Source organism: Pimephales promelas, chromosome 20, assembly GCF_988280905.1.
Source record: "Pimephales promelas chromosome 20, fPimPro1.hap1.1, whole genome shotgun sequence".
Lineage (NCBI taxonomy): Eukaryota > Metazoa > Chordata > Actinopteri > Cypriniformes > Leuciscidae > Pimephales > Pimephales promelas.
Genome location: NC_142788.1, coordinates 29405651 through 29420305, shown reverse-complemented (window position 1 = coordinate 29420305; position 14655 = coordinate 29405651).

The window sequence follows — 14655 nt, the reverse complement described above, 5'->3', positions numbered from 1 at the left end:
GTTTTCCACCACTGGCCTGTTCAAACACGCTTAATTACCTTCACAAATACTTGCACATCATGACGTGACTTTGTGGTGAGCTTGGGTTTCATACACGACTGACTTAACGTCATGTTCAGTGACACCATTAGCACGTAATGGTCACATAATGCCAGCTCAGTGAAAGGTCACCCTTGAGGTCCATGTTGTGTTAAAGTAGGTCAGTAGTGTGTGATGAAACCTAATCCGTTATAATCAGTTTTGAAGTGCTGGTCAAGCACATGAATGCAGCTAATGGCCTTAGAGGTCAGGTGTGTAATAAAGTTAAGGTCTGTAATTCCTGATATACATATAATTTAAACTTTTTATAAATCATTTATTTTATGCAATTAATATTGAAATTAATCAATATGTGAATGTAATCATCTTGTTAAAATGGATTTAAGATAAAATGTCTGAAATGATTAGGAGTCAATTAGGATGCGTGTCATCATGTCTGGACTAAAAACTGGAAATAAATACTTGAGAGAGTGAGATAATAAGTGAGAGAACATGAGGGAACAGGAAACAGATCCTATATATCAGCTGAACCATATACGAAACACACCATTAACACACATGGGTGGAGACTGATAATAACTGAACATATCTATAGTATAGCCCCACCCAACAAACACACACACGGCTGTCGCTACGGGCACACAAAGTCATCGTACAACTTTTCAGTAAGACTGGACACAAAAGTGTTTTATTTCTGCAGAAACTGAGAAGGTAAACACAAAAATCACGGGAGGAAGTGAGACTTGAGTGTTTTTGTTTGTGTCATGCCCTACTCTGCAAGGACAGGAAGTGCTCGAGCAGAATGATGTAGTTGTCCTTTAAGAGCTGTGATTGGATGGTGTTATTACCATGACGACTGCAGGCAGCACATCAGGACAGATGTGTGAATGAGATTTGCTCACTCTTGTCTGTTTGTGTCACGCTGCCCTGAAACTTTGGGTATTGTTACTTGTGCTGTTCGTGTTTATTTGTTGTTTCTGACATCTAATTAAGGATTTTAGATGAAAAACAGCATTATTTATCGTTTTAACCGCATTTCACTCCAGTCGTCAGTGTCACATGATCCTTCAGAAATCATTATATGCATTTCTGAGTATTGTCAATGTTGAAAAGAGTTGTGAAAACCATATTCTTAGAAGTAGATATGGAACCTTGAAGGGTTCCGTCAGACACTTCATAATGCTTGGTCAAATATGGACAACCCCAAATTTTGGGTTAAAAATGTCATTTAAAAATTTAACCCAACTTCAACTTTCACTTTTAACTGTGAATTTTTTTAATTAAATATTTAACTCAACATTTGGGTTTGTCCATATTTGACCCAAATTTGGTTTAAAACAAGCATTTTAGAATCTTTAAGGGCTTCCAATCATGTGATCATTTTACAGATGTAATTTAATTATTATTATTTTTTAATTCATTCTAATCAGATTTTGTGAATTAAACCGCTTGTAAACATACATTAACGATAGAAAAAAAAAATAAACATGAAAGTATAATGGAATAATTTAACATTTTGGGCATAAAGCGTTAAAATTGAGTCGAGAACCCTAGATAACCATTTTTTTCTAAAAGTGTGTATTTTTGCAGGATTATTTTATGAATAGGCTACAAAGTTCAAAATCACAGCATTTGTATGAAATATAAATCTTTTGTAAAATTTGAAATGCCTTTAGTCACTTTTCAGTTAATCTGCACTCGTTCACTACAAAGTCTAATTTAAACGTTCACAATTGCGTCTATATTTTTTACTCTGACATACAGGCCTTTATAGTTTTCTACATGAAAACTTTATTCAGTGACTTTAATATTAATAAAGATAATGCTAAATAATAAATGGTGTACTGTATGACTTAAAAGGAACACGTTTGTGTTTTGAGTGAAACAGAAGATGAAACAAGCGAAAATATCAGAATAAGATGATTCCCCGCATGCATCTTGTTGACGAGCGTGACTTTGAACTCTTTTTGTTGTGTTTCTTCATCCTCCTCGGTCTTCATTATCTGGCTAAATGTCAAATGAATTGGAGCTTGTTTATGTTTATGAAGGTGCATCATTAGCTCTCGCTCTTTATACGTGCTAAACGAAGAAGCAGGAGAATCAGACAATGAGAATCTCAATGAGTTCAATACATTCTGCCAGAAAACCTCCGGAGATCCTTTATATTCAGTCTCTCATTTACTTTGCATTGTGAGTTAAGAGATACAGGGAGAAAGAGATCAGAAAGGTGGATGATTTGGGAACGAAAGAGACTTTCTTCTTATCGCCTTTCATCACACCATCACAAAAGACTCCATCAACACATTAAGAACATACAGTATTTGTATTTATGTCTCATAACTAAAAGAACCAGTATTGATTTTGCTAATAAACGGACCTGGATTAAAATGCACACACACACACACACACACACACACACACACACACACATACACACGGAAAAAACACACCAGTCCACCTTTCCTTTTGATTAGCTTTAAGAGGACGACAGACACCAGTCTCGATCTGTCATCTCACGTTGAGTCACCGTGACAATCACAAAGAGCCGAAGCTTTGAGGGTCTGGAGAAGTGCGGAGAGCTGAAAGGAAAAAAAAAACTAATGGACGGCACTCCTTTCACCCCGAGAGACTGCGTGACACACTCGACCAGACTTGGTCCATTAAAAAGTCGAAATTTCATGTAGGTTTGAACATTATTAAACTCTGTATGTAAGCTATATAGGCCTATATATTGTTGTTTTCTTCACACGTCATGCCTACACTGTGTGATTTTTACCCCCATCTAGCGGTGAAAAGATATGAACTTCCAGCGAATATTAACTCCTACGGTGGCCAATGTAGTCCAAGACTAACATGGCTTCCAGTTCGACCTCGTCCTTGATTGTTAACTCAAACGTAAACGCGAAAGGCGAAGCTTGAATTAACGGGTATGTCCCTCTTTGGCTAATGTACTTTCAAGATGGAGGGGCAACATGGCGACCGACATTTGAACACCTTACCCGTAAGTATTTTCAATGGCATATTATACACTCACGAGAATAGTTTATTACTTGAACGAAATAAATATACATTAATGAGCTTATATATTTTTGAAAGAACTAAGTGTTTTTAGCTAAGAATAAACTAAAAGAGTTAACGTACACAGTGAGTGTAGCTTATGACACGTTTTTCTCTTTATAACAAGTACAATAACTTTTCATTTAGGGGTGTAACCATTACTCTAATCTCATTTTTAATTAATTTTATAATCGATTACAAATTTGATTAATAAATAGCATACTGTTTTATATAGTAGGCTATTATATAACACTTTCGCCTATACTAACAGCATGCCCTGATACTGATGTCTCTATATGGATTTTCCCTCAATTTTAGGTGTCCTATTGTGCCCTTTTAAAGTCTTGGTTGTTTTTGGGGTGTACTAGAATATGCTTTCATGCTCAGTTGTTTAAAAAAAAAACTGCATTATTTTCCACATATTTTACATAATTACAGCTCCTCTCTCCCCAGTCCGGTTCAACCATAGACAGTAAAAGGGTTCAAGTCGTAGTTTTCGATGAAGCCCCTCAGAACTGCACTTTCACTGGTCACCGAGACATAAAAACTGAATGTATAGAAACAGCAGTAAAATATGACCAAAAAAATCGCTGAAAAAGTTTGATGACTTTGCCCCAAAATAAGGTTTAAAACGTCTTTTCCCCACAGGTTATACGTCTACTACGCATGCGCAAGGGTTCTCGTCTCCGCTGTCAACTGTGCGCATGCGTCAGTGGAACCAGACTATAGGCTTACATGTTTCCCGGCTTGATTGTTAAAAGCAGGCGATTGGCTTTCCAGCAGGAGGGGCGTGGCCATCTTTGACAACCGCCATCTTTGGCGTTACAAATTTTCCCCAATGTACTTGTATTGAGGATTTAGGAAGTGGCATGTGGCTCTACTCAGTTGTGAATATTAATGGCGTCAATTTCTAAACATTTCGAGCACGATTCAGACCCAGACAATGTTAACGAACACCAACGAAATCCAGAATGGATTTTATTCACGGACTTTGCAAGCATGAATTTCACAGGACAAATATACGTATTTGTATATAGGCCTACAGTATTTCTGAAATGTGTAAAACTAAAATTAACATTGAGTTTTGTGGTGTGATGATATGATGATGTTAACCAGGGGTTCTCAACTCTGGCCCTAATAGAAAGTTGCAGGTATCTGAGTTTAATCAGGGTTGGTGGCAAAGTGGATCTGAAGGAACCCCTGATGTAAACATACAAAGCTGTATTTTGAGTAGTATCCCCGGTGTAAAAGAAAGATAATTTTGAGTACTAGTGATACAGAGGGTCGCCAGTGATGGTCACGAGCTGAGACGAGCAGGACACGGTGTCCCGTTTGTTTGTGTCTGACCCACTTCTAAAATCCCGGACAGTCTGTCTCAGCTGGCACGTGCCCCAGCGTCGCCTGACCGCCAGACGCACACGTGATCGAGCGTCTTCGGCTGACAGCTTTTAAAAAGCAGACTTGATACACTCTAAAAAATGCTGGGTTGTTTTAACCCCAACTTTGGGTCAAATATGGAAAAACCCAGCCATTGGGTTAAATTTTGTAACTACATTTTTAACCCAACGTTTGTCCATATTTGACCCAAAGTTGGGTTAAAATGACCCAGCATTTTTAGAGTGTACAATTTAAAATAAGTATTGGACTATACTTAAAAATATAATTTATTCCTGTGATGCAAAACTGAATTTTCCCATCATTACTCCAGTGACAATAGTAATTCAGTCAAAAGTGACAATAATAGAAAATAATTATTGAGCTCCGAGTTAGCATAATGAATTCACTATATTACTATATGGATGCAAATATGCAGCCTTGGTGAGAGTAAATGATCTTAATTATTCCAAACTTTTGACCAGTAAAAATTATATGATAAATAACTTGTGAAAACATGTTTTTACATTGCTTTAACTTATCAATATAACTTATAATATATAAGTTAGAACAAATAACTTTTTTTATGTTATGCAAGAACTCATTGTTTTTAAGTACTTCTGTAATTTAAGTTAAAATGACTTACACATCCAGGTTGTGTACTTGGATATTTAAGGCAGCAACTTTTTTGTTATATTGACAGCCAATATTAATATATTAAAATCTTTGATGATGTAAATGTGTATTTCCAACAGAATGGACTATTTTGCCTGCATGTAAAACCATTGTAAAGGAATCCCATTGACTGGCATTTCCGATCTGGATCCTTTCCGCTCCTGGTGGGGTTAATCCCAGTCTAAATTGCTGTTTTCCGGGAATAGAAGAGCTAATCTGTTCTTGGCTTAAAGGAAAGTGACGCAGCACAACGTCAAATGGTTACAAATACTCGTCTACACAGTATATAACACAATATATACATGCTGCTGGAAATACCAAGTACAGCTGTTATTTAGACACTTAACATTGCATGATTATCCGTTGTTATTATTAGGTGAAGAATGCGTATAAGGAAACCCTGGATCTAATGCAATAGATTCAGACATTTATAACCATGGCTCCTAAAACTTATTGTTGGCCCAACTTTTTAGAATATAAACTGATTCTGGAAAACAACATGCTAACAACACCACTGTATTTCCCCTCACGTTTCACACGGACATTGCAAGCAAACTATCATAGTAATAAAGGTCATAGATATCCTTTAGAAAAAATATATTTATATCTCATAAAACAGCCTTTGCATGCTGACTAATGTTTGTTTTTGCCTGTATTGATAAATGGAATTGATGTAATTCTGGGTTTTATAGAGCATTTAAACCCAGAGGATTATAATGTGGGTAAATAAAAGGTGGCACACACTCAAATATCTCACGCAGACAGATGATACACGATGACAGAGCGCCTTCCAGGTGTTGTGGTGGGATGTGGGAGTCGTTCCCACTCTGTGCCAGTGGCACGAACACACAGCCGCCCACCGAGAGTCACCGGAGAGGTCAGATCTCCATCTCTCTCTCTGTGTGTGTGTGTGTGTGTGTGTGTGTGTGTGTGTGTGTGTTCAGTGCTGAAGGGGACGCGAGCAGGAGGAGTGAATGACTATTGTTATAACCTTCTGACAGCCTGCGATGCATTGTTGTACACTGGAGTCAGTCGCCTTGTGTTTCTTTGTGCTAATACTTCTGAGAACATGTTATGACATGGTCTATTTGTTTCAAGGCCTTTGGTCTTTTTTTGTCATACCAAATTAAATATAATATATAAGAAGACTCTCTCTCTATATATATACAAAAAAGTTAATCAAAGTTGTCCTAAATAGAATGGGTATAGTTGATGAAAGTTGTTTTGTTATAGTTGTTTTGATCCACTTCAAATGCAGGTATATATATATATATATATATATATATATATATATATATATATATATATATACACACAGTTTCATTTAATTACATTGATATATTTATCAATTTATATATTATACAAATTATTAACATTTATCATTTGTTATTTGTTGTATAACTTCTATAATGCAGCATCATATATAATATAAATTATATAATGCTGATATAATGCATTTAATGGATTATTTGAATATATATATATATATATATATATATATATATATATATACGTTTAAAGTTATTTATATTTTATATATTTATATAGGTTTTTTGTAAATTACATTAATATTTTACTAAAATGCAATTAAATTTATATGTAAATGTAATATATAAAATTTAATCATATATATATATATATATATATATATTATATATGTGTTAGTAAAAATAGTGATATTGTTGTATTACAATAGTTTGTTTGAATTCTTTTTTTTAGTTGAAATTAAAATCTATATATTTATTGTGTATATTTTTTTGTAAAATTATTCTACATAAATTCAAATGTACTTACTTTATAAAATGAAACATTAATACTTATTGTAAGTGGCCTATATAATATGATTTAATATATATTTTTTGTGGATCAAAAACTATCAACTTGACAATATTTTGAAAGAAGAAGAACAAAACCAGTCAAAAACTTTCTTTCTTTTTTTGTCAGCTTTGCCTGTGGTTTCAGAACAGAAACACGATTTGACCTGAACGACCGAGAACAGACGCACGCGCGCCCTCCGGCCGTGCACGCGGTGAAGAGGCGTCGAGTCTGCAGAGGAACGACCGTAAACGATCGGTAAAACAACTTCAGGGCAGCAAGGGACTAGGCGATTTTGTAGGCCTGTGTAGTGTCTTAATTCCTCCGCACTTTGCTCACAGCACCATAAATATGTGTCTCAGTGGTCAAGGACCAAAGATCCAACCTCAAAGCTGCTAGTGCTACAGACATGACGTGTGTTGCAAACTATTCATTAAATATGAACAGTTTTCACTCTATAGTGAATATTTCTAGGGACGGGATGATTTTTAAAGTCAGTTACTGTGCATGACTAACATTTTAAAATTACTTTCATTTTAATTAATGTAAAATTACAAAATATAATGTAATTTACCACATCACAAACCTTTATTATTGTACGTTCTTGTCGTGCTTATCAAAATAGAGACGATTGTCTGAATATGTCAGTGTGCTGCTTGAAATCTTTTAATGTTATAATACTCATTACAGTAAATCAGGCTTGCATGCATACAATCAATATATATATTTGGTGCACAGTATTTTCTCAACCAGTATGATCTTTGAAAAAGAAACGACCACATTACTGGAGTCTGAACTCTGAAGGCATATTTATGATGCTGGATCAAAGTTCATTCTATGCAGAAATGACCTAAGGATAAAATAGCGTGCGTTTTTTACGACTGTGTAAATTGTTTGCATCTGTTGACACCTTACAGTGGAATGGCTTTGCACTAAAGTGCTGTTAACATTTGCCTTGAGTGCCGTGAGACCTCTTGATTTAATACCTATGTGGATATTTCACCCCTCAAGATTTTCAGCATTCGTAGTCTGACAAAGACTCTCTCTGTGGGGGATTCTTTATTTATTGTTGTTTATTTATCAAATAAGATGTGAGGCCTGGATAATTTTTTTTATCATTTTATGGCTTAATACGTTAGCTAAGAGAGCTCAATGCACTGCAACTGAAGAAAACGCATGCAAATTTAAAAAACTTCATCAGTTTGAAACACGTGTGCTGGCGTTTCATTTGGTGGAGTTGTGAGTATTTCTGTATTCTTTTTTTGTATTTACAGCATGATTTTGTGTTTGGTTGCATTATGAGTATTTGTAGTGCATTTTGTATTTGGTTGCGTTGTGAGTATCTGCAGCATGTTACTGTATTTGGTTGCGTTGTGAGTATTTGCAGCATGTTACTGTATTTGGTTGCGTTGTGAGTATCTGCAGCATGTTACTGTATTTGGTTGAGTTGTGAGTATCTGCAGCATGTTACTGTATTTGATTGTGTTGTGAGTATTTCCAGCATGTTACTGTATTTGGTTGAGTTGTGAGTATCTGCAGCATGTTACTGTATTTGGTTGCGTTGTGAGTATCTGCAGCATGTTACTGTATTTGGTTGTGTTGTGAGTATTTCCAGCATGTTACTGTATTTGGTTGAGTTGTGAGTATCTGCAGCATGTTACTGTATTTGGTTGGGTTGTGAGTATTTGCAGCATGTTACTGTATTTGGTTGAGTTGTGAGTATCTGCAGCATGTTACTGTATTTGGTTGAGTTGTGAGTATCTGCAGCATGTTACTGTATTTGGTTGCGTTGTGAGAATTTCCAGCATGTTACTGTATTTGGTTGAGTTGTGAGTATCTGCAGCATGTTACTGTATTTGGTTGCGTTGTGAGTATTTGCAGCATGTTACTGTATTTGGTTGCGTTGTGAGTATCTGCAGCATGTTACTGTATTTGGTTGCGTTGTGAGTATTTGCAGCATGTTTCTGTATTTGGTTGCGTTGTGAGTATTTGCAGCATGTTTCTGTATTTGGTTGCAGCATGTTTCTGTATTTGGTTGCGTTGTGAGTATTTGCAGCATGTTTCTGTATTTGTTTGGGTTGTGAGTATCTGCAGCATGTTACTGTATTTGGTTGCGTTGTGAGTATTTGCAGCATGTTTCTGTATTTGTTTGGGTTGTGAGTATTTGCAGCATGTTTCTGTATTTGGTTGGGTTGTGAGTATTTGCAGCATGTTTCTGTATTTGGTTGCGTTGTGAGTATTTGCAGCATGTTTCTGTATTTGGTTGCGTTGTGAGTATTTGCAGCATGTTTCTGTATTTGGTTGCAGCATGTTTCTGTATTTGGTTGCGTTGTGAGTATTTGCAGCATGTTTCTGTATTTGGTTGCAGCATGTTTCTGTATTTGGTTGGGTTGTGAGTATTTGCAGCATGTTTCTGTATTTGGTTGGGTTGTGAGTATTTGCAGCATGTTTCTGTATTTGGTTGGGTTGTGAGTATTTGCAGCATGTTTCTGTATTTGGTTGCGTTGTAAGTATTTGCAGCATGTTTCTGTATTTGGTTGCAGCATGTTTCTGTATTTGGTTGCGTTGTGAGTATTTGCAGCATGTTTCTGTATTTGGTTGCAGCATGTTTCTGTATTTGGTTGGGTTGTGAGTATTTGCAGCATGTTTCTGTATTTGGTTGCGTTGTAAGTATTTGCAGCATGTTTCTGTATTTGGTTGCAGCATGTTTCTGTATTTGGTTGCGTTGTGAGTATTTGCAGCATGTTTCTGTATTTGGTTGCAGCATGTTTCTGTATTTGGTTGCGTTGTGAGTATTTGCAGCATGTTTCTGTATTTGGTTGCGTTGTGAGTATTTGCAGCATGTTTCTGTATTTGGTTGGGTTGTGAGTATTTGCAGCATGTTTCTGTATTTGGTTGCAGCATGTTACTGTGTTTGGTTGCGTTGTGAGTATTTGCAGCATGTTACTGTATTTGGTTGCATTGTGAGTATTTGCAGCATGTTTCTGTATTTGGTTGCAGCATGTTTCTGTATTTGGTTGCGTTGTGAGTATTTGCAGCATGTTTCTGTATTTGGTTGCGTTGTGAGTATTTGCAGCATGTTTCTGTATTTGGTTGGGTTGTGAGTATTTGCAGCATGTTTCTGTATTTGGTTGCAGCATGTTACTGTGTTTGGTTGCGTTGTGAGTATTTGCAGCATGTTACTGTATTTGGTTGCATTGTGAGTATTTGCAGCATGTTTCTGTATTTGGTTGCAGCATGTTTCTGTATTTGGTTGAGTTGTGAGTATTTGCAGCATGTTACTATATTTGGTTGGGTTGTGAGTATTTGCAGCATGTTTCTGTATTTGGTTGAGTTGTGAGTATTTGCAGCATGTTACTGTATTTGGTTGGGTTGTGAGTATTTGCAGCATGTTACTGTATTTGTTTGGGTTGTGAGTATTTGCAGCATGTTACTATATTTGGTTGGGTTGTGAGTATTTGCAGCATGTTTCTGTATTTGGTTGAGTTGTGAGTATTTGCAGCATGTTTCTGTATTTGGTTGGGTTGTGAGTATTTGCAGCATGTTTCTGTATTTGGTTGAGTTGTGAGTATTTGCAGCATGTTACTGTATTTGGTTGGGTTGTGAGTTTGCAGCATGTTACTGTATTTGGTTGCGTTGTGAGTATTTGCAGCATATTTCTGTATTTGGTTGAGTTGTGAGTATTTGCAGCATGTTACTGTATTTGGTTGAGTTGTGAGTATTTGCAGCATGTTACTGTATTTGGTTGGGTTGTGAGTTTGCAGCATGTTACTGTATTTGGTTGCGTTGTGAGTATTTGCAGCATGTTACTGTATTTGGTTGAGTTGTGAGTATTTGCAGCATGTTACTGTATTTGGTTGAGTTGTGAGTATTTGCAGCATGTTACTGTATTTGGTTGGGTTGTGAGTTTGCAGCATGTTACTGTATTTGTTTGCATTGTGAGTATTTGCAGCATATTTCTGTATTTGGTTGGGTTGTGAGTATTTGCAGCATGTTACTGTATTTGGTCGAGTTGTGAGTTTGCAGCATGTTACTGTATTTGGTTGCGTTGTGAGTATTTATGTTTTTGGTTGTGATGTGAGTATTTGCAGCACGTCAAAATTATTAAGATATTTTCATAATCTGTTGGTGTTGTTTTTCTATTTGCATGTTTTCTTCAGTTGCAGTGCATTGAGCTCTCTCAGCCACTGAACTGTAAAGACATCTGACTATCATATATTAAAACAAAATCACACACAGCATGTACATATGAAGTATTTACTGCAAATGAACAAGTTATTTACACACACACACACACACGCACACTAGATTAACATATAATAGATGACTTCTAACAGCCAAAGCATCTAAATGGAGACCCTGAAATCGCATGTCCTTCATATGCTCTTCATGTCTTTGTTCTCTGTTTGACGTTTTTTTGTTTCTAACCCAACTGAAGTTTATTTCCTGTCTTTGGTGATAATGAGTTAAAAAAAAAAACATTAATTAACACATCGCAGGGTCTGTTGTGCGTCACTAGAGGACACAAAACCATTAAAACTCTTCCCAATGTCACTCAAGACTCGTGGTTTGAGCTGAACGAGGTTTTGAATAATAGTGTCACATTGAAAGCTTCAATGAAAGCTATTAGCTTTGTGGACCTTTACGACAGTCTGAACTAAAGCTCTCAAAGATTAGCTTTAAAACTGATGGGCTTTGTCTCAGATTTGCAATGGTGTCATTCAACGTAAAACGTTCTTGAGATTTTAAGGATTTGCTTTATTTGCTCTGTTGGACACATTTTATTTGTAACTTTATGGTCATTTTTAGAGACAAGATTACGAGAACGACTCTGATATTATGATATCATATATATTATAATATGATACATTTCTTGAACAGATTTCACCTCTGGAAACAGAGTGACCATTTTATCATCTTTTCTTTAAATGTCAAGGAATCATCACAGCATTGGACATAAGGAGCATTCAACTGAATATTTCACTTTCAGCTTGCTTTGACTTTGTCTTGCTTGATTTCCAGGTTTGAAGAGTTCTCCGTCTTCATTTGCTAGCGTATAATCCAGCATCAGAGCGATGTAATGTTGCTCAGATGTGTGGGTGTTTGTGTCTGGCTTACGCTAGTCATGACAAATGTGGACGAGCTAAAGCTCTCTGGCCAGTGGAAGGCAATCATGCAGCGGGCCGATGAGGTCCCTGAATCTGAACATCAGGCCTTTAGACCCGTGGACACACCACTGGATCATACAGTCTGACGCCCTGAGTGTGTGAGAGAAACTCCAAGAGTGCCAACATGTGAGTTTTCTTAAACTTATGAGGAGAAAATACTAAGAAGGACAGAAGAAAATTCAGCTCTGAGATAAATTCATACAAACTAAAAACTTTTGAAACTAAAAGTTTAGTAAATTGTAGAGAATAAATAATTTACAAACGAACAAAGAATTTTAGATAAATATTTTTAAATTACATCATATTTTTATTTAAATGAATGAAAAATAAAAAAGAAATAATTTAAATAAATCAATTTAGATAAATTATTTATAGAAACCAAAAATGTCTCATAATAAATACAATTTAAATAAATAAACAAACAAAGAAATTATTTTAGATAAATCATTTTAAATAATAGATAAATAAATAAAAATATTTAAATAAGCTAATAAATAAACAATACATATATTAGATAAATCATTTTAAATTAGTAAATAATAATAAAAATAATAAATAAACATAAATAAAAATAATGAAATTATTTAAATTAAAATGATAGATAAATTATTTAAATAAGGAAATAATTCTAGATAAATATAGTTGTAAATAAATATATTGAAAATAATTTTAAAGGATAGATAGATCCTATCTATCTACACTATGCAGTGTGTGTAAAGGCAAAACATTAACTCTGTTTGCTTTAGCATTAAGCTGGTTTGTTTTGTCAGAAAGTCAAGGTGGCTTTGACTCACTCGAGTGACCCTTCGACAGAATCACACTCGGGACGGATAAACACAGACATAACGATCAAAAAGTTCAAGTGTTGTTTGCTGAATATCCCATCAGATGGATCTAATCCCGTCGAGTACTTGCCGCAGACACGATCTGACTGACATCTTGACATTTGCTTGTTCTTTACAAATGTTAATCAGGTTGATACGAGGAACGATGTCTAGTGCTGGATTTCACTTTGAGTGTTTGTCCTAGTGTTTTGATCCTATTAAGTTGATTGAATAGAAAGAAATAACAAGGCACTTGATTTAATCTAAAACAAGTTAAAGCAGATACACGTCTTCAAATTTGCATTCGTTATTTGCTATTCTGTGTCTCTAAAACTGATCGTGTCTGTACACAGTAGCCTATATGTTTTATTGAACATATTATTATCATATTAAGAACCAATCATGCTGTACAAGCAATGGTGTAGTTACAACATTGACCAGCAGGGGGAAACGAGACAACGCTAATCACACCAGTCCACGCCACGCTTGACCCTTTTCACAGACAGACAGACGCGATGACAACATCATATATCTATGGTTTAACCTCATGATCGTAAATCCTGCAAGGTTTTTTATATCCATTTTTAAAAAAATGCTAATTTATAACACTGTAGCCTACTTAGTATTATATTGCCGTTGCATAAAATTACAAAAAACTAGTTAACCCTGCTAAAGGGTAAAAATTGACATCATTCACTCTTACTGCCATGATCAAACCCTCTATTTTTTTTTCTCTTTTTGAAAGTTGTAAAACATATTGTCGAGTTTTTCTTTTGCCATTTCAGAAAATTGGAACATCGCATAGCCTATTTAATGTAGCTAACGTTAGTCTCTCATTCGCGCTAAAAGTTTACCCAACTAACTTAACGTACATCGACTTCCGCTTCCGAAATGTGAAACGGTTAAACCCCTTTTAAATATGTTGTGAGGCCTATTTGTCCTATATTAATTTAAGATATAAAACATTAAAATACCAAAGGCCTTAAGTTTACTTTACAACCCAGTCGACCTAGCTTGACAACTTGTGCCATTTAACGTTAGACAAAAACAAAGGATTTGCCAACACCAATTTCACCGAGGACTGCAGATCTTCAAGAACCGGAGCATGATGAAGAAAAAAGTGAACCTGTGTTTGTTTTGGGGGTATGTAAGTTAGTTAGCCTATATGTATAATACCATGCATTCAAGCCAATAATGACAGATTGCCATGTACTATTTGCTAGATTGCTACGTTGCTATTTACTAATGTTCGTGACTCTAGTAGGCTTATAAGCATTGCACAAATAATGTTACACAATCTAAAGTCTATTTCGGTCTATTTTGGTTGTGTTTTCTATGAGCTGTGCATATAAAATTGGTTCATCTGGGCTAAATGTGATTTTCTACCAAATAAATGACCCCAAAGCTCATAGACTTGAACTAAATGCGACTAAACTCCCTTTTTTAATATAATTGGTCTTTGAAAACGCAAAATATTCGCTTACAATCCATTAAAACATTGAGATGTCAACACCTTTGAGTTATACTGCCATCTAGTGATGTCTGTTGAGTCCAACATGGAACATCATCATCTGTGAATTATGATTGATGGAGATGATCAATAACTTTAGTGGTCATGTGACCGCATAGAAGTTATCACAGCCTAAATAAGGACAACAGTGGACATTGGACCACATATTAAAGAAAATGACCACAACAGGATA